The following is a 21,319-nucleotide window of genomic DNA, read 5'->3' as shown; positions in this document are numbered from 1 at the left end:
ATTTCTATGTCTAAACTCCTTTTCTGTTATTTATTTATTTACGGTTGACCTGAACCTTTCCGGGGTGGTACAGACGAAAGGGATGTCCCGCATTAGTGAAGTACTTGTTGGTCTCCTTGTTTTGTTCTCCCCACCTTCTCCGTTTGCCCTTGTCTGCCATCGCCTATATAACTTAGAATGGTGACGACCAGGTGTTTCCATGCAGCCATTCCAAAGTTAGCATTTACCGCGAGGTTATAATGCATCACAGAATCAGCCTCAGAGAATCGATTCCGAAAGCTGCAGAGGGGTCCTGCTCATGCATGGGCACCCTCTCACACAAAACCAAGCACTCTGCCTTCAGGATTGATAAGGCCTGCCATAGGAGTGACTAATAGGTTTATATGTGTCAGTAATTAAAGGTAGATATAGGTAACCTAGATCTTAGTAAGGGGTGCATGCACCACCTTAACCAGGCTGCAGTAGCAGACCTGTGGTGCCATTTCGGAAGGCTTCCCAGGGGTGGCATAATACATGCTTCAGCCCCTGGTAGGCCTCTGGGGTACCTATGCCCTTGGTACCTAAGGTACCGTATACTAGGGACTCACAAGGGTAACCCAGTAACCAATCTGGAGTGTACCTAAAGTACATACAATCAATTTAGAGAGGAAGCAACTAGGCTGGGGTCCTGGTTAGCAGGGTCCCAGCCAGACTAAAGTCGAAAAACAATGACACACCAGCAAAAAGTGGGGGTAACCATAGTAAGCAGATCCTACTCTCCTACAGTCATTTACTAACTTAACCATCCTGTGTGCCTCTGCCTGTTTGTGTATTCACAGTCTGGTTTTGGAGTGACCGGAGCTGGAGATGTGCATAGACACTAGACAGTCACCAGGGGGGTTGACGTGTGTCCTGTCTTTCTTGGGTGACTAATAGCCAGGCTGAATAGACCTTTCTCCATTTAGAGGGGTGGGAAGTTTTTTCACTAGTCCCCTGAATGGGCTGTGTCTGTTCTGCACAATGCTGTCTCTGCCTCCTGTAGTGAGGCTGGACCAGGGAGGACAGAACTTGGTTTTACTGAGCTCAGAGACTTTCTGCCTGAGACGTCAAGGGTGCAGCTGGAGAAGCTGTGAGGAGGAACTACCACTTTGCTTTGTGCTTTGCTGTGTTGGCCTGAAGTAGCTGCTTCTGTCTTGAGCAGTGAAAGGACTGGACTGGGCTTTATGCAACTTATTTTCTTGAGTTTCTCCAAGGGCTCGAGGTAGAGCTTGCCCCCATTCAAGAAGTCTCAGGAACAGCAAAGACTTCAAGATCATCTGCTACCAGAGCTGGGAACTGTGTGGTTTGTGCTGCAACAGAAGAAAAAGTAACCCGACGCCATCAACTACACACCTGCTGGCTTTGTGACCTGATGGCACCCCAGAGAGCACTGCCCCGCTTCACACCGCAACCCTGGTCTCACCTACTGAGTGTTGGATTTGAAATGGTCTGGGCGTGCCGGCAGAGTGTATTTAAGGCCATTGCCTGCTGTGTGCGGCGTTTGGTTTCACTTTCGGTTCAGTCATCCGGAAGGTCTTCGTCGGTGGCCTCCTGGGACTTCCTGTCTTCCGGACTCTGGGAGCTCACGCTGGGATTTGCGGACTCTGGGAGCTAACGCTGGGATTTGCGGGAATTTTTGCTTATCTGGATCGTGACTGTGGAGTTGCAAGGTAGTTCCCTCCTATCCTTTTTCCCGCTACCATCTGACTCCCGTTTTGTAGCGGGATATATGTATTTTACGGAGATTACGGATTAAAGAATGTGGCTGTGTTTCCGTTTTCCCGTTTTTGCTAACCCTGGGCGAAGAACTACGCTCCGTTCGCGGAGCTTGCGGAGTTTTGGCAACTCCGCGTTCTACGGAGAACGCGAAGCTGTCGATTACTCCGCGATCCGGTGCGTAGCGTAGTTCTCGCGCGCTGAACAACATTATCGCGTGCGCCGGGGTAAGTTCGCGCGATATTTGACGCGATCACGCACTTTGGCAGTGCGAACGAGAAGATGAGTTCCCCAACATGTCTAACACACAGCTATCTCGAGCATGCAGGCAGCGCCCCGAACACGCGCACCGCGCTCCCGAAGACGAAAAACGGCACGCGAACGGGTCTAGCAAGCTACTACGCATGTCCGCGGAGCTACGTGAAGGTCGCGGAGTGCAACTGCGTCTTCGCGTAGCTCCGCGGAGTGCGGCTCCGCGAACTACGCCCAGGGTTACATTCCTCTTTCTGTGTTTTCCAGTAGCCCAGTGTGTCTTTTTTTGGGCGTTATTTGGTGCACCAAAGAGAAGTTCAATACGGATGTTTTTGGGCTCTCTGTTTGTTTAGGGCTTTTTCCCCTTTCCTTATACTTTATTAGAGAAGGTGTCTTGGATTTTTGCTTTAAAGACTTTGTGACTTTTTCGCGTGCCCTTGGCTACCAACAGTGTGAAGATATCTTACTCTCTGGGAATGTATTACAGTACCCTCTTTGAATCTCGTCAAGCCTAATTGAGGAGTAAGAGTGTCTCTGTGTTGCTATACCTAATCACGTGTGTGTGTGTGTGTCCTTTATATTTCTATGTCTAAACTCCTTTTCTGTTATTTATTTATTTAAGGTTGACCTGAACCTTTCCGGGGTGGTACAGACGAAAGGGATGTCCCGCATTTGTGAAGTACTTGTTGGTCTCCTTGTTTTGTTCTCCCCACCTTCTCCGTTTGCCCTTGTCTGCCATCGCTTATATAACTTAGAATGGTGACGACCAGGGCTAAGGTAGAGGATTGGGATTCGCCTCGCTCCCGCAGTATTGGGAAACATCTGGAGTTGTGCCAGAACACCGAGCCACTGCTTGGACCATGACCTGAGGGGATCACACTTCACACTGTTTTGTTTCACATTGCCACCCTGGTGTCCCTGACGACAACTCTCCATGACAACATCAACGCCCCTGCCTGCACGGTGGCCTGGGGCACAGCTTGTAAGTTACTTGACACTCCATCCCACAACGCAGCCTTGGCCCGCCAGCGCCATCGACTCCAAACCGTCTACCGATGACAGTGTTTCAGCAACAATACCGCTGCTGCTTGCACTGTGACCTCCCAGCACCGCAACAAACACCGCCACACTTCGCATCGCAGCCCTTGTCTCACTGATGCCGCGGGACGCCGTCACCGATCTGCTGCCTGCACTGCGACCTGAGGGCACCGCACCCCACACCACTGCACTACGCACTGCAGCCTCATTGCCTGTCGATGCCAGCTCTCCTGACTTCAACCTCACCGTTTGATCGGCAATGCGTGTAACGTTGAGCCTGACGACTTCTGCACCGACCTCCAAAGCAGACAACGGTGCTTCCTCAGAGCTCATCACAAGGTCCACGACGCCCTGCATTTCCAAGACATTCTTTGTGGGTCTGCCCAACACCGTAGCTGACCTGCAATGCCGCGGTCAGCCTAAACTGCTTGGTTTGTTTGTTCACGAAGCCCTGATAGCCCCAGACGTAGCTATCAACTTCAAAGAACTGTATTTTAAGTCTATTTTGGCAATATTCGTATTTTTATTACTTTATTTTGGATTTTTATCACTTTTGTCTTGTTTTACACAAATAAATGTTGCCTATTTTCAAAACTGGTGTGGTGGACTTTTGCAGTGCTTTCCCTTCATTTTTCTGTGTTATGTGCATATGCCTTACACATTGACTCAGAGATAAGCCTTACGGTTTGTGCCAAGCTACCAACTGGGTGAGCAGGGGTTATTTTCGAAGTGTAATCCCCTACCCTGACTTGAAGGAAGGGCCCTACTTGGACAAGGTGCACAACTCTGCAAACTAGAGACCCACATTTCTAACAATGGGTCTGTAGTTTGTAGGTCATCAATTGTCCCTTTAGTAACAAAGTGAATATAGTATAGTGTAGGTCACTGGGGACCATTCCTTGTTGGAGAGCCATTTGCGATGAATGTTATCTACAGATCAAATATGTAGAAATGCTGTGTATGGCTGAGCGAAGATGTTTGAGTCTCTTTCAACTTGTCAGCTGCTTTGCACGCTTTGTTTAACCTTTAGCTGGGTTTAATATAACAATCGTATGCAGTGTTTTGGATATACATAACACAAAAGAAGCATTGAAATTTTAAAACACAATGTACAAGCTTACGCATTAGGTCTCAATTAGACCAACTTCAAAGACATTCGAAACCCATCTAATATTTCCACTGCCATTTACGATGGGGCCAGATTTGTCAAAATATAGTGCATCTAAGAATATGCTGTTCAGGTTGCTAGGTAGTATCAACGGGGGGAGTCTTTAGGTCCGGGCGTTGTGGTAGGAGTAGGGTGGTGTCTGTGTCTGCCGTGCTATTGCACCTTATTACATTTTCGATCCAGTGTTTCTGCATAGGGAGCAACCCCCTTCGCATTGCCACCCTACATTTTGCTTACATGTACTGGGATGTCCTGCGATCCAGAAGTGCTGTCACTGGAGAAGGGAGTCCATGACCCGGTGTATCATTTTTTCTGTGACTTCAAACACTAATCCCAAATAGGCTTTCACTGTAGGGCACCCCCAGGCCTGGTGAATTTCTACACCTGTGGAATTCAGCCAACTCGACCAACGCTTTCCGATGTAAACTGGTGGGTGAATAGTAGAATCCTTTTATGGATTTAAAGTGAGATAGTTTTGCTATCTAGGAAGATGTATATGATTTGTGTGAAACAATATAGCCACTGTTTTTCAGTTATTGTCAGTTCATGATCCGCCTCCTACCTCTGTTTTGCTTTACAAATGGATGGCATTTCTATAGTCACTATCGATTTATACATTTACATTATTATTCTTTTTTTTATTTTATATCTTTATTGGTATTTTCTGTTTTTTACATGACTATCATCACAATTTTATGCAGGAGACTCAGATGTTAAAGACAAAAGTATAGAACACATATATAAAATTTCATTTTCCAGTGTAACAACATAGAAATGACATTAGTGTGCCACTCTCGATTACAGATTCGTGCATCTTGCTATCATTTGACTTGGAGTCACTGCGCGCCCCTACTCTCATTTTTGTTACATTGTGTATTACACATTACAATCTTCACTGTCCGCATTTTACATATGACATTTCCGGACTGGACTGATATGGCAGGATCTTATTGTTATACATCTTGCATATATAAAATTAGTCAGTCAGACATTGTCTACAATGCACTGTAAGAGAGAAAATAAAAGATAAAAATAAGATTTACATGGTGATAGGACGCAAGGAATAGACACTGAAATGCACCAATAAGACATATATTTAAAAACACTCAAATCAGACTGAAACGTATAAAAAGAATAATTTGCCATCTATGAAATTCAAACAAGATCAATAGGTACAGAGCTGCAGCATCAGTGCATTGTCTTTTGAGCAACATACCCGACTAAAAGAGTGGAGCAGTATGCATAAAGAGGTGCAGTCATAAGTTGGCAGGGTATGCTCAGACGTGAGTCCCTTGCTCACTTTGCCACTGGATTCAAGCAAGCCGGGCTGAAGACTGCTGAAATGCCAGAAACCGGTCCTCGGAAGCTTGTTTCCGGTCCAGGGAAGGCATGGCTTGGCAGTTTGGGCTGGACTGTTCCCATGAGGCACAGATTGTCCAAAAGTTCCTAGTCACTGTGCTTCCCCTGCCGATCAGAGTCTGAATTAGATTCTCCCTCCAGTGATCCACTGATATTCACCACTGCTTGTACCACCTCAAGTTGCCCACTCATTATCAATTCTGACATTAAGCCAGATGTCTGTGGGGTCAAAAACTGCGACTTCCTTCGTCTTCTTCGGCGACATTGTAGGGTAGTCTCAGGCAGTGTCTCCCTCTATCTAGTTAATGATGAAGTGTAAGAATCCAGCCATTCCTCTGCACTTTCCGGAGTAGTGAAAAAATGAGTCTTGCCATTCACGACGACCCTCAGCTTCGCAGGAAACAGCAGAGAATACTTAAAATCATGTTGCCGCAAGCGCCTCTTCACCGCCAAATAAGAGTGTGTCTGCTTCTGGACTTGGAAAGTGTAGTCTAGGAAGATTTTGACTTTGTGATTGTCCACTTGTATTTCTTGCAGCTTTCGAGTTTCTTGGAGGACAGCATCCATGTCTCTGTAAGCGGATTAGGAACAGCCTCAGGTTCGAGCCTGGAGGCGGGGGCTTGGCAGGCACCCTGTGTGCTCTTTCAACAATAAATTGTGGAGACAGGGCTTCTCCTGGCAGCAGCGATCGGATCCAGTCTTCTGCGTAGCTCACTGCGTTTCTCCCTTCCACTCCCTCCGGCAGGCCCACGACGCGCACCCTATTGCGGCGTGCCATGCCTTCAGCATCTTCCGCCCTGTCTTCCAGGAATTCGACTCGATTCAATAGGTCTTGGATATTCTTCTCAGCCGTGGACACTCGCGGTGAAACCTCCATGATTTCCCCCTCAGTGGCAGCAGTGCGGTCCGCAAGCTTCCGATGATCTGCACGCAGCAGCGTAAGATCAAGTGCCACCTTGTCAATTTTGCCTTCTAGAGACGTGCAGATTTGATTCATCGTCTCTCCAAGCTTCTCAAACGCCGCCAGCACTGCGTACAGTTTATTCACCATGAGGTCCACTGTATCTGCCTCTGCCATCCTGTCTACCTGCCCCCTGGGTCTGGGGGTGAGGGGCCACCGCACCCCCAGTGCCAACTTTCGTGCGACCCCCACTTGGCATGGGGCAGTAGTCAGCGAGCACCAAGCCGGCCGTCTCACTTCTCAGGTATCCCAGAAGCGACCCTTAGGGTCTGCACCATCTATCCGAAACCACCAGAGCCCAAGATAAAACAGGCAGGGCCATTGTATCTCTCCAGCCCCCCCCTGTAGCTTATGCCTCAAGTGCCACAGCACAGAAGTAATTAGCCGAGTTCCATCTTCTCTGAGCCCAGTGCTGTAGGCATGGGAGGCAGGGTGAGTCGGGCGCAATAAACTTCAATGCATAGACAATCACCGAACTACTGCTTCGCTGGTAGTGGAACTCCGGGGGGAAAAAGCATGTGGAGGGGCAGAGCATTCCAATCAGCTAATGGGGCATCACCAGCCCAACTCCTCCCGAGTCACTCTGGGCAAGCCCAAGCACTCCCACTCCCACGATGTATGGTGCGTCTCAGTCTGTCCCAGCGGGCCTGGCCTCCACTGTTTAGTCAGCGCCCAGCAGAGTGTTCAAGTCGCCGCGTTACAAGCCGCAGGCACCGATGGGAGCAAAGCGTATGTCACCATCGCGCAGGCACATGGGGTTATCTCTTCACAGCTGCAACCGGGGAAAAGCAGGCGTGATGAAGGGCTCCTGCTCAGCTGCTCAATCGCAGGGGTAGGGCGGTCGCCAGTCCCAGACCAGCTGCAGGGCTCCGCATCTCTCAGTCACTCCATACAGCAGCAGGACAACATAGCGGATGTGCCTCCAGATCACCAATTCCTCTCCAGTCGCCCTCACACCTGAGTCTCCCTGGTGATTTTAGGATCCTCTCATCGGATAGCGGCTTCCACGTCTCCGCGGCTGCTCCCCACTCAGTGAGACCCAGTGGGCCGAGCCCGGCCCCAGCCTCACGTGAAGCGCTGCAGCCGGCCCCAGCCTCGCGTGAAGCGCTGCAGCCGGCCCCAGCCTCGCGTGAAGCGCTGCAGCCGGCCCCAGCCTCGCGTGAAGCGCTGCAGCCGGCCCCAGCCTCGCGTGAAGCGCTGCAGCCGGCCCCAGCCTCGCGTGAAGCGCTGCAGCCGGCCCCACCGCCCCGTATCCAGCAGTCCTGCGGGCGGCGGGATTCGCCCCAAAGTCAGGTGGAGTTGACACCACCCCGTCTCTTGGTTCCCACCGAGCCAATGCCGGGCTGTCCGCTGCCGGGAATGGTCAAGGGAGCGGATCAAGCCGCAGCGGTCGTCAGGGCCTAGGTGGAGGAGTCTATCCCCGGCGCCGCGTACATCACTGCGTCCGAAGCCTCGGAGCCACTCATGGTAGGAGTGCGGGCCAGAGAGTCCTCCTCACTTTCCCCCGGTTTCCAGCCACTCGTTTCTCCGCTGGAGCGTCAGGGCCGTCTCCGGAGTGGTTCCTGCTGGCAACGGCCCCTCCGGTTCAGTTGTACATGGATTAATGAGGCCAGAGAAGGTAGCCGAGGACAGAGCTTCACAGCAACATGTCCAGCTCCATTGCTGGCTAAACCACGCCCCATCTACATTTACATAATTAAGTGGGATGACTATGCAATTACAGCATTAATGACCGGACTGGCATGGCATTGTCTCGCTCGGTTATTGTGGATGAGTATCTTTTATAGTGTTTCGCAGTCTATTTTATAAAAAAGTGTTCGAGGCATATGAGCTGCAGATTACACACTATGCATAGATGGCCACCTAGTGTTGGGCCCTGATGTTTGCAGTTTGTTTTGTTGTAGAAAAGTCTTTGGAAGTCACGGGATAGGTGACTCCTCCTTTGGATGATACTGCGCATGGGCATCGGCTCCATCGCCAGATTGTTTTTTTCCGCCACCGGGCTCGGATGTGTTTCCAGCGCTCCGTGTTGGAACCGTTTTCCTTCGGTGCGCAATCCTCACCAACTTACAGAAAATAAGTTTTGAACGCTTTTCCAGTAGACGCTACTCTTCAACACCGAAAACTTCTATTCCAGTCGTCGTCAATGGCCTTCGGGCCTAACTAGGCCTCGACTCCAGCTCATGGAAAGGACGCCATTTAAAAAGTGTCCTCAATGTGGGTCGAAGTTTCCCCACACTGACCTTCATGAAGTGTGTAACCTTTGCCTCTCCCCGGAGCACGAGGCCAGAGACTGTTCTGCTTGAACCTCTTGCCGCTCCAAGAAGACTATCTGGGACCGAAGAGCGTTGCGAACAATGGCTCGATCTTCAGCTCCCATCCCGGACGACATCTTCTAGGAAGGCGTCAACGTTCCAGAACAACACGACGTCAACAGCAATTCCGAGGCAGAAGACACAGATGTCGAGGAAATCACTCCAGCACAGCGGGTAGTAAGTAAGACCGTCGACTCGACCCTTCCTCGACACACCCAAAGAAGACCCCGGTCACACCCTCGCCCTCGGGCTTGGGTGCACACCGACCCACTGCTTCTACTGCCCCACCTTCGCAAGACGCTAATGAAGCCTTCAGGCGACTCGGGCTCGAGTCGGCCTTCATACAGTGCCGGCGCACACTTACCGGCACCGAAAAAGACAACTTCACCGGTCACGCCGACATCCAAACCATCAGCGCCGAAACATACCACTACTCTTTCGGCACCGAAACACAAGTCGGAACCAAGCAAACCCACTTCGGATTCGAAAAAATCCCCGGAACCGAAAAAATCACCGGATCCAAAAAACATACCGGAACCGAAAAAACCATCTGAACCGAAAAAAGTTTCGGAGCCGAAAAAGACTCCTGCTTCTCCGGTTAAAGACATTGCCAAAAAGCCAAAACAAACCGCCTCAGTGCCAAAACCTTCATCCGCACCAAAAGATCGGCCTCCTGCAGAGGACTTACCTTATCCAGACCCTGCTCAAAAGACTCTAGCTAAAGATCCAATCACTGGACAGCTGATTTTGGCTTAAAAAAAGTGACCACTGGACAAACCAGCTCCAGCTCCGCATTCAAAGAAGGACATGGCTACCTCTCCCTTAAGACTGCCTTCCCCTTCGCTTTCACCTGTAACATCACCACATCCTCCCATACCACAAAATTCCCCAGCATCCTCTATCATACCAGACGATGACAACAGGGATGATAGCTCTGATGACATGGGGGGGTAACATGCCTGATCCAGCTACTCCTACAGGATCACCTGACCCGTGTGATGATTATAACACCCCAGATGTCCCAAATGTCCCTCAGGATGACATATACCCCTCAAGGCCTTCCCCACCAGAAGACACTATGGGTTTCAATCAATTAATTCACAGGGCTGCGCAATATCATGGGGTAGACATGCGTACAGAACCTGTAGATGAAGACTTCTTAATGGATACCTTTGATAGTGCACAAAGGTCCTCATCCATTTTACCAATGCTTAAAGGAGTGATTAAGCATGCTCCTGAAGTCTTCAAAGACCCAGTCAGAACTCGGATCATTAACCCTCGCATAGAGAAAAAATATAAAGCTGCTCCCTCAGACCCAGCATATATTAAAAGTCCTGTGCCACTAGACTCACTTGTAGTTTCCAATGCACGCAAGAGAGCAAACTCACAAACAGTTGATAGTTCCACCACCAGATAAAGAGTCTAAGCTACTTGACGCATCAGGGAAAAGAACAGCGTCTCAAGCAGCAAACATGTGGCGTATCGCCAATACACAGGCATTATTAGCCAGATACGACAGGGCACATTATGACGAATTAAAATCATTAATGAGGCACCTCCCGGATAAGAACAAAAATAGGGCAAATGAACTTATCCAAGAGGGGAAAAACATCACAAACACCTCTATTCGGTGTGCACTGGCTGCAGCAGATACTGCCTCTAGGGCAGTTCACACCAGCAACCTATTAACTAGATATACCTGGCTACGCATATCAGGGTTCAAACCTGAAGTACAAAGTGCCATTCTTAATCAACCCTTTGATGAGCAACACCTAACGTAGATGTATCACTTGAAAAAATAAAAAAGGATACAGATACCGCCAAATCTATGGAAGCCCGCAGTCGCAGGCTCCGAGACGTTCATTTCGTCGCTCATCCTATCGAGGTGCCACCAGGGGATACTCTTCGGACACAGCTTCTACCTCGTACAAAGCCCCTACACAGTCCACTTACAGCAAGGGCTAACAAAGGGGTGGTTACAGGGGTAACAATAACAAAGGCAGAGGTAAAAATAGCAACTCCCGCTCTGCCTCTACCCTTGCCCAATGACTCCCTTCCCCTTCCCCAGTCCCATTCCACTCCTGTTGGGGGAAGACTTCCACAATACCTGCCAGCTTGGGAAAACATCACATCAGACAGGTGGGTGCTCCAAATAATTCAGTCAGGTTACTGTCTAGAACTAACATCCACCCCCCAAACATACCACCCAAGCAACGTCCAATGTCACAAGAACATTTAACACTACTCAGACAGGAGGTAATATCCCTCCTGCAGAAAAATGCAATAGAAATAGTTCCAGAGCATCAGAAAAACAAAGGAGTATACTCACTATATTTCCGAATACCAAAGAAGGATGGCTCTTTAAGACCCATCCTAGACCTCAGGCCTCTAAACATTTACATACAGTCGGACCATTTTCACATGGTCACACTCCAACAAGTCCTTGCACTTCTGGTACTAAACGACTTCCTGGTCACCCTAGATCTCAAGGACGCCTACTCCATATTCCGATCCACACAGCGCACAGAAAATATCTCAGATTTGTACTAGACTGGCAGCACTACCAGTTCAAGTGCTATTGAATGATCTCGTGGCCTCCTATTTATGTGGTGTAAAATCAGAAAATGGGATATTGAGACACCATTCTGAACTAATTATCGGGGCACTCGAACTAGACTTAGAGCCGTGTCTCAGTGTCTTTAATCGGGCAGACACTCAATTGTTGGTCGAGGAAGTTCTCTTGAGGCAGGTCTTGCAGCCTTTAATCTGTGCTCTCTTTCCACAATCAAGACCGTGAAAAATGTATCTTTGCCATAGAAGTCTACCAAGAGGGATACAGTAAAGATTTTAGGGTGGCCATGATTGGTTGAATCTGCTTAACCGGTAATTCTGATGGTTTTGAGCCTATACCACACTTCCAGGACTTCAATCTTTGGTTTGATGTTTTCCAAAATTGTGGAGTTGACGTCCTTTCCCTTGCATGTGGACATATCATCTTCAATATCTGAAATACATATCTTGGCCATGTCCTTTCTCGAGGCTTGACGGTCTGGGCACTGTGACATTCGGTCCATTTGACAACCTATTTTCCTTTTTTTCTGCCTATTTGTCTGGAGGTTTTGCTTCATTTCTTGCAGCAGCGTTTGAATTTCCTGGTCCTCCTTATTGCCTTGGTTTGAGGTGCTCCGTTGTCTTTCATGTTATGGTCCTTGTAAGTGGAGCAAACGTTAAATTTGTGAGATTAAGTTTGCCCATCTTGGAGTACTAGATTCCTGGGGCATTGTGCAGCTTGCTGGTTTATAAGGTTTGGACAATGTACTTAAACTGTTTCTATTTTTCTGTCCAAGATAGGGCTTGTCTCCCGCCCTTTACGCTATCCGTTACGAATTCAAAGTATTGCCATGACCTGGGTATGTGAAGCAGACTGACCCTGAGTTCTTACTGTTTATTCAGTCCAATCATTCTTTTCAGCTTGTTTGTTGCTGCAGGTATATGGAATTCTTATACCCCGACACCCAGGACATAAAGGGCAACAAGTTTTCATGTGTATTTTGTCCTTAGGAACTTTTCGCTAAACTACTGTGAAATTTTAGGTACCATTTCTTTGCAGCATCATTTAGTAAAATGTGTTGATGTATGCTTATCTTCCCCAAAAATATTCATAATGAAAAATCAGTGTAATCAGTTTAATTAAGATTATGGAAAACAAAAATAAACAAGCTTTGGCAAAGCCACTAGGTCTAAAATTGGTGGTCAGCCTTTTTGTTTTGTCAATGCGTCACTTTTTATAACATAAGGTTTTGTAAAACCTTATTGGAGTGGGAGCTGGCAGACCCTCATCATCAGAGGCTCTTCATCTGGTGGTCTGCCCCCGTTTCAAACTCAGTAGAATGGGTGGCCGCTCTTACCGGGTTCTTGCTGCGGGGTTGTGGAACTCCCTCCCTGTACACATTCGAGCTCTGAACGATTTGTCCCTTTTTAGGCGGGCCATTAAAACTTTCCTGTTCCCTCTTTCCCAGTAGCCGCCTCCCCTTTCCTTCTTACATTCTGTGTGTTATGTTACGGTACCTGTCTAAGCGCCAGGACGCCCCTTTGCTGGGGCAGCTGTGCACTATAAAAATAACATTAACATAACATAACATAACATAACAAACATTGGCAACAGCTAAAATAGTTTTTGGTCTCAAAAAGCACACTTTGCCACAGTAGTTTCTGGCACTGAAAAAACTACTTTGTGTCGATATGCTCCTTGTAACATGCAGAATGCTGTCACTCACAGTGAAGCTAGCGGATAGATAGAAATAGAGAGAGAGAGAGACAGAATTTAAATAAACACAAAAGTTCATGGTAAACTCCAGACCTAATTAAGGGCCCAATTTTTAAAGAAAGTCTCAGAAGTCCACCAATGGTATAAGTGCTTGCATTGGTTGCAGATATATGGCTTTCGAGAATTCACAAGCATTTACAGAAGAGCCCAAGATATTGTACTCCTAGAAAATATTTGTGTACTGCATTTTAGCATGAGCAAATATGCAGGTGTAAATTTACTCATACGAATATCTTAGTGTTTCCAAGTCCACTTTCCCTACAACTACTTTTTTCCCAACACTGCCCTGGAAGACGTTTTACGAGGAGAACATTTCTGATCTTTCTCAGTACAGGAAAAGATTAGAGAAGAGTTGGTGAAAACCTTTAAAACATGTAAATTAGTAGGTGTGCACAGACTCAAAATGGCATTACAACCCTGGAACTATTGCTTACCTATTGCTTACCATTACCTTCAGATCCAGTATGTAGATCCGCGGAAAAGTGGCAACACAAGGGAGACCTGGCATAATCAGAGAGGCCATATCGGAGCTCTTATTCAATTAGAATGCTGCCATAATTTGTCGCTGAATTACATGGCATAAAAGGGACAAGTAGATTCTGTTACACAAGTGGATTTATGAAGTAACCTGCCCCATGGACAAGTAGATTTTTCATTAAATTCCACGCCCCTGTTGCTGTGCCTGAGTTGTTTTACTCCCACCACTCTCCCATTACTTCTCAAATATGGATCATGCACAGTGCTGGTTCCGCTTCCAGAGTGTCTCGGGGAGCAGTTTCTAGTAGGCATCAGTGTTGTTTCTCTAGAGTAGCATAGCAGTTTTCCCCATGCATTCTGCTCGCTCCAGGGCTGGCTGCAGGCAACAAGGAGAGGTACTGCAGCTTACACCCCATCGAAGTAGCTCCCCAACAGTTTTTTGCAGCTGCTCGATTGCAGCAGGTTGCGCACTTTGTGCTAAGCTCGCGAAGAACCCAGATTTTTTTCCTAGTCATCCATCACTTGAGGACTCGTCTTCCTGCTCTCGGTACTTCAAGATACAATGGATCTCCCCCACGTGCTCCCAATCTGCTGTCGTCCCACCGTTATCCAGCATGAAACACTCCAACGGAGCAAACCCAGAAGTGTCTAAATCATTGGGTTCTTCAAATGCAGGATGTTGTGTTAACAAGGGTCTAAGTACTCCAGAGCCTGCAGGATTTTAACAGATATCGAATTTTGCTATCTTTGTGTGTCGCAAGTACCTCCACTGACCAGTTTAGTAAATTATGAGAATAGGTATAAGGTTTTGGGAGATAAACCTTAATTTAAAATGTGTGCCAAGAAAGAGGAAGTCTTTAAACGGCTCCACTGAATGAGACAAATCCACCTAGAGGGCAAATTTGGTCCTGGATTTGTCTTACATTGCTCTCTCCCAGTTCCTCGGACGGACATGTTCTCTAACTGATACCCCTGCAGAGGGTTATACAGACCTTGGAGTTCTCGCTGTGTCTGACTGCACTATCACAAAGGTTTAAAAACCACTAACATGGCTGACATTCTTTAACTGGCTCACATGAGAAAGAGGGCAGTGAATCTGGTGATAATGGGGCAACTCAAACATCTATATAGTGTTATTTATAAGAGAGGCTTGTGCTGCCGGAAAGTCACTTTTTCTGATTCTCCGGCGGCACAAACCTCTCAACTATATCTATGAGCCAACTAAAGCCACTTTGTATGGCTTTTCCTCGCCTCCTGGATATGGAGTAATACATAGCAGCGCAAGTCTCTGTGTTACCTTACTTTGTACCAGGGAGGCGTTCCATGGATGTTGCAGTGGGTTTTCCCATGCAACACCCATGGATTTTGACGCTTCCCCAGATTTACTTAACCATGTAAACCTGGGGCAGTGCTAAAACCTTACGCCTCTCCAGAGCAGGTGTAACTTTCTCCTCGTTTTTTACTCTTTCCATGTGTGCTGCATTCGGCAACACACATTGAAAGCGGAAAACACCTCTCAGGAGTGTTTCTGTGTAGGAAGGTGCCCCTACCTGCGTAATAACAAATCATGTATGCAACGCAGACACTCTTGCACCTTGGTGCAAGTGTGCATGTGTTGGTACTTGGAAGCACATTGTGCACCAGTGCAGGGGGAAAGGACAGGAATGCACTGTATTTCTTAAATGTAGTGCATTCCTGCCCTTTCACATTGACATAGGGCTGCGGAGCAAGAAAACTTGCAGCGCTGCCCTATTCTGCACTATCCAATTAACGGGGAACGTGGTAGCTCCCGTTCCGGAAGCGCTGTTGCATCATAAAGAATATCTGCCACAATTGTAATCCATTTGATCACTTTATTCATGTTGTATCAATTTTTTTTTTGTTTTTAAACTCATCGTGTCACATGGAATTCGTAAATTGTATTAAAATCTGATGCTGAAGGTATGCCCATCCAGGCCTTTTCACGACAGCAGGACATATACAAATATCATCCTCCGTAGTATGTATTTCCAAATGCATTTCGGGCTTCTTTCATCGCCCTTCGTCAGGGGTTTCACTACAAACATAAACAATGACTTTAGACTGTGTATTTTAAACATTCAAAACATAGAACATATTTGGTATTCGACATGTTCATAAATGCTTCCTTAGACGTTTTCCCTCTAATAACCAAAAACCGTAAGACCTAAATATGAAAAACTACGATCCTCCTACTCTTAATCAAACATTATAAATCATATCGTAGTAAATATATATAGCCCCGCTATCTAACACCCGGTTACCCACTGACCGTTAAGCCAAACCACTTAAAGACACTCTTGTACCTTCAAAGTATGTCCTCGCTGCTTTCCTGCTATTTCAAAAACCATCTATCGATGTTCTCACATCTGTTTCCCTTAATATATCTTACAAACCCCTCCCCTTCTCGTATGCAACACCCTAAACTTCAACTCCCATAATTCTGCACTATGCCAGTTCTCCATAGTTCAATTTTGTGGGTCATGACATTTTCTCATTTAAGTAAGTGTGACATGCATTTATACCTATCTTATGGAGATCAAATGGGAAAATAATTTTCCTCTAGCATTTTGTGATTTCGTTCAGACTGAACAGTACCTCAGTCTAAATCTAATAATAGCAAAGTATACGGTGGCCAAGTATGGGAACCTATACATGGCGTTTATGGATATGACAGCAGCCTTCGATTGTGTAACGCATTCCAAGTAATGGGCAATTTTGGAGTCTTTGGGAGTCAACTCCCCGAAAATATTCTGAGGCTGAGGTCTGAGTTCGATTTGGAAAGAATGACGAATGCACTAGACACTCTAGAATCACATGGGGGGTGGGGCAAGGGTGCGTTTTGGCCCCTTTTTTATTCTCACTTCATACGAACGCTGTTCAGTTAGCTTTATTAGGATCTACTACAGTTGTCCCACCTACTAACTCAAGCCTAGTCCCGATACTCCTCTATGCAAACGACGCTGTACTGCTGGCACGAACCCCCAACGCACTCCAGCGACTCAGAGGGGTATGTAGGATTTATGTATAATTTGGACTTGAAAGTTAATCATAACAAGTTGTTTGTTCTTGTGGCAGGCACTAGACTACAGAAGCAAACTAGAATGTACATCAAAGGGCTAATGTGGATGTTTTTAATAATCTAGGGATTATGTTTGATAGGGAAAGTAATTGGTGAAATATGATAGTAAACAGAGCACATCTAATGCAAAAAAGTATAAGAGGCCTTTTTAGATTTATAAAAACAACTGGGAACCTAACCTTTAGAGGTTAAGAAGAGATATGCCGCAAAAACAGTATCGGTTGCCTTTTATGGGGCAGCTGTCTGGGCCGCATCTGATACTTCTAAACTGCAGGGCAGCTTTTTGAAAAAATTGGCTTCTTTACTACAATTCTGTGCCAAATATATTTGTCATCGTTAGTTGAACATTCCATACATTACAGATAAGATCCGTATGGCCCCAATCATTTTGTGGCATTCAATGTGGCGAAAGGAAACCTTAGCCTTAACCAGACACATCATAATGGACTCCCTGAACCTGGATGGCGTAGGGAATATAAAATGGCTTAAATATATTGAGACCACACAACACATTAAAGGTTTATATAACCTATATACGCACCCGAGTTCATGCACAATAGTAACAAAAACCGATCCAAAGGTCCGGCTATTAGTCCACTTTGATGAGAAGAGCTTTGATATTAATTGTAAACGTTGTACTGTCAGACAATATCATATGGTACCTAATATGAACAATATGAATTTTTCTTGCCTGTTATTTGTTGCACATGTACAATATTGATATATATTATTAAGATTTCAATTAAATTACATTCATTTAATGTTAGGTCATCTATCGAAAATATATGTGACTCCCTCTTTGTTCTTGTAACAGGCAGTCTAGGCAGAATGACCTACATTTTATATTATTTTGAAAAGATTATATTTATGAAAGAAAGATGTATACTCCCTCTTATGCGTAACGTGAATTTTAGACAATGTCGCCTAGCCCTCCATTACCTCAAGAAGTTACTGAATCCTTTTACATGCTTTTGAACGGCTTCGTTTTACTTATGTGTTTTAAAGAAGAGGAGATTAACTGCTTAAATGTGATCTCTTATGTACACTTAAAGGGGTCTTAGCTCATAAACTAGGAGTCATTTTAACAAACCAAGGCTTACTACTTTGTAACTTTTTTAGCTCTATATTGTTAAATTGCCCTTTTAAACTTGATTTTATGTGATACAGTGTGGAAATTATGGATGAATTTGTTTGTGTAGAATACTTTTTATGCCAGTTTTTACTGGCAAAATGTTATGTGACTGATTGATTGAACAGAACTCTAATTATAGCATGAAAGTGGAAAGAGATCTGTTATGTGCCTTATGTTACTTTAGAAGAGTAATAATAATAATTTACTCACATATTTACTGTTTTTCTCCTGCCTTTTTAAAATAAAATGTCCAATCCACTGCAATCTCTTCCAGTCAATCTGGTTTTGGGCCATAAGTGTTTGTTAAGCAGATCACTTATACAATACAGAGTGGTTAGATATTCCAGTTGCACCACCTGTCATACGGTTGACTTTGGCCAAGCCCTACTGCACTTTCAGAGTAATAGCTCTGTTAGGAAAGCGACCAGTTTTTCTTTAGATCATTGACGAGGTCATATAAAAAAAAAGTAAGGTGGTTCACAGGATATTGGAATTTAAACGCAATATCTAATAAATATGGCATGCTGCGTATAGAACATAGTTGTGAGCCCACATTCAATAGAAAATCAAATGTATATAAGAAGACAGTGTTTCAATTTTGTGGGTAATGTGGAGGTGAAGAAGTGTGCACATTGCACACATTTAAACCATCAAAGTGTTGGTGTATTTCTGGGACGTGTACACCCTTTTAACTTCTGGATTCAGTGCTGAGCTGATTGCATAAGGGGTGGAATGCATATACCTGGGGACTGCCTGTGTGGCCCAGCCAGCCCGCTGACTGTGACCATCCGTCTCTAACAGTGGGGTTTTCTCACCACCGTAGCCTCGGTCCCTCTCAGATTCCACTTTTTTTGATAGATGGTACATTCCTCCTCGCAGTTGCCCGTCTTTCTTCAGGTGAGATGCACCACCTTCTAAGTGTAAAGAGGCATATGAAGTCAAATCACTAAGGGCCAGGTGTACGACGCTTGCATTTTGCGACTCGCAAATTGCGTCGCCAGCTCTTAAAAAATATTTTCTCTCACACTCACAAAGGAGAAGGGTTCGCCTGGGTACTCCTTCCTGTTTGCGAGTGGTTTACCACCTACCTGAGTAGGTGGTAAACTCATGGCAGAGAGTCTTGCTATTAGGAAGGGATGCCTCTTCCTAACAGCGAGAGTCGCAAACGCTATTTTGCGAGTCAGTGACACGCAAAATAGCGTTTGTACATGCCATTACCCTTTTTTGCGTTCGCAAACGGGCTGATCTCCCATTTACAAGTACAAAAAAGGGTCGTACATCTGGCCCTAAAAGTAAAAATTTCAAAGTCAGATTAAACGGAATTTACCAGTATTGTTTTCATTAAGTTGCCTCTAAAGATATGATTAGGCACCAGTTACAAGGATTTCCAAGGAGTTTAAAATTAGGTTTGAGCACATTATGTGGTCTGAAGTTTGAGAACTCCACCATATTCTCTTTTTTGTCTCAGTTTATTCTTTATAATTCACAGAGCTGTTTTTTCGCCTAGGTAAAAGTAACTCAGTTTGCTTTGTTTTCTTCCCACAGAGCATCTGAGGAAGCTGCAGTCTCTTCTGTCTGTGGAAGTAGGAGAAAACTAAGTATATCATGTAACTTCACTGGACAGAGGCCTCTTCAGTACTGTATGCTGCTAAGATGATGTAGATCATGCTCTGGATCAGCCGGTTAAAAGAAACTGTAAGGCAAGCCACTTCATCCTGTGGAGGGTGCGATGGAAGGAAACTACAACTTGTTTAATATTTTTCTGCTATTCTTGTGTGGTGTATTTTCAGGATACAAAATGGAATATTTATAGAGATGTATGTTGTGGAAAGAGATTGTATCCTGTGTAATTGCACATAGTTAAAATGTAGTTGCAACATCATATTTAGGCCAAGGTAGAATGATCAATGAAGGCAATATTTTTTTAATAATCTGAGGTTTACATACAAATTGCACTTAGTTAAAAATCAATGTTTCTAACTTTTTATGGAAAGAGTGCTGGATCCATATTCTATACTTTAGCATCAAATGTAATTTTTTTATTTTTATTTAAACTGCTTTAAGACTAGGTGTGTTTATGCCGCTGGGGTAAAACACCAGCACAACGAAATTGAGATAATTCTGCCTGGTGGTTAAACACCTCTGACTCTGAACTAGTCCTGTTCCCTAAAAAATGAAGAGATTGAGGTGGGCAGTTGTGTGAGTGAGTTGATACTTTCATAATGTACCAAGGCTGAGGCAACTGTAGAGGGGGTGTTGGCTGGGATGAACTCACATCTTATTGGCTGTCATCCGAAATTCAGGGAACTACATTAGCACATTAGTTGGAGCAAGTTCCATGTCATTGGTGGTGCTCATCAACCGCATTAGTTGGAGCAAGTTCCATGTCATTGGTGGTGCTCATCAAACGCATTAGTTGGAGCAAGTTCCATGTCATTGGTGGTGCTCATCAAACGCATTAGTTGGAGCAAGTTCCATGTCATTGGTGGTGCTCATCAAACGCATTAGTTGGAGCAAGTTCCATGTCATTGGTGGTGCTCATCAAACGCATTATTTGGAGCAAGTTCCATGTCATTCAGGTTGGCATAGCCAGAAATAACATTGTCACTCATAAAAATACTGCATGATGATGTGCCATAAAAAAATTTAAATGTACGTTCAGAAATGTATTCTCCCATTTAAACTCACCTTTATGTTTTTGGAAATTTACAAACCTTACATGAAAGCTGCACCAGTCGCAGATTTCATGGGGCATTTGAGTGTATTGGCATGTCTCCAATGTGGAATTGTACAAAGGCATAGCAGCTGTGCATCTGCACATATTTTTTTTCCAAGGATGAATCCCTTCCCCCTCCACACAATTTAGGAGTAGTCGGTTACCCATCACACCCTAGCATGCTATTTACTCACATCTCCTGACTAGTTGAAACCTTCAAAGATTTCCAGGAAAGGAAGCAGTTATGGATAAGTTTATGGACGCTCACAGACTGAGGTGTATGTGTTTTTTCAGCATACACACACTCCTCACCGTTCATACCTAATATTATACATCTGTGGGGTAATATTACGCATGAGTAACCGGATCTAAGCCTACAAGGTCAATTGTGAGATACGTACATAACTAAAATGTTTTAAAGATAGGGGAAACTACTGGTTGCTACACCCTTTTTTCCCTGTTTAACCTGAATACCTTCATTCTCCACTTATATTAGTCTTTTTTTGATGCTCTTCACTCCACATTATTCTATACTTGCAAGCAATCTTCCAGCTCAAGGAATACTCGATAACCAAGTTTTCAGATAAGAGTATCCACCATCAACCTTATCCACACCTCTGGAATACCCTGAACATCAGCTGGCTCTAAAGTTGCTGGATAATGTTCGGAAAATGTTGGTATTATTTTACTATGGAACATCTTCATGTTTTTCTGCGTTGTACTAGTTCCAGGACCAGGCT

General features: G+C 45.3%; 1 long non-coding RNA gene across 1 annotated transcript in view; it reads left to right on the top strand.

The window, feature by feature from the left end:
• Nucleotides 1-20,822, top strand: part of LOC144767526 (uncharacterized) — a 69,888-nt gene extending 49,066 nt beyond the window's left edge. Inside the window, exon 3 of the long non-coding RNA XR_013598241.1 lies at nt 19,409-20,822. This is a non-coding gene — a long non-coding RNA (uncharacterized LOC144767526). The remainder of the gene's footprint in view (nt 1-19,408) is intronic.
• The last annotated feature ends 497 nt before the right edge of the window (nt 20,823-21,319 follow it).

This window comes from Lissotriton helveticus, chromosome 7 (genome assembly GCF_964261635.1).
Source record: "Lissotriton helveticus chromosome 7, aLisHel1.1, whole genome shotgun sequence".
Lineage (NCBI taxonomy): Eukaryota > Metazoa > Chordata > Amphibia > Caudata > Salamandridae > Lissotriton > Lissotriton helveticus.
The sequence above is the reverse complement of the archived record's forward strand: the minus strand, read 5'-3'. Positions and strand labels throughout refer to the sequence as shown.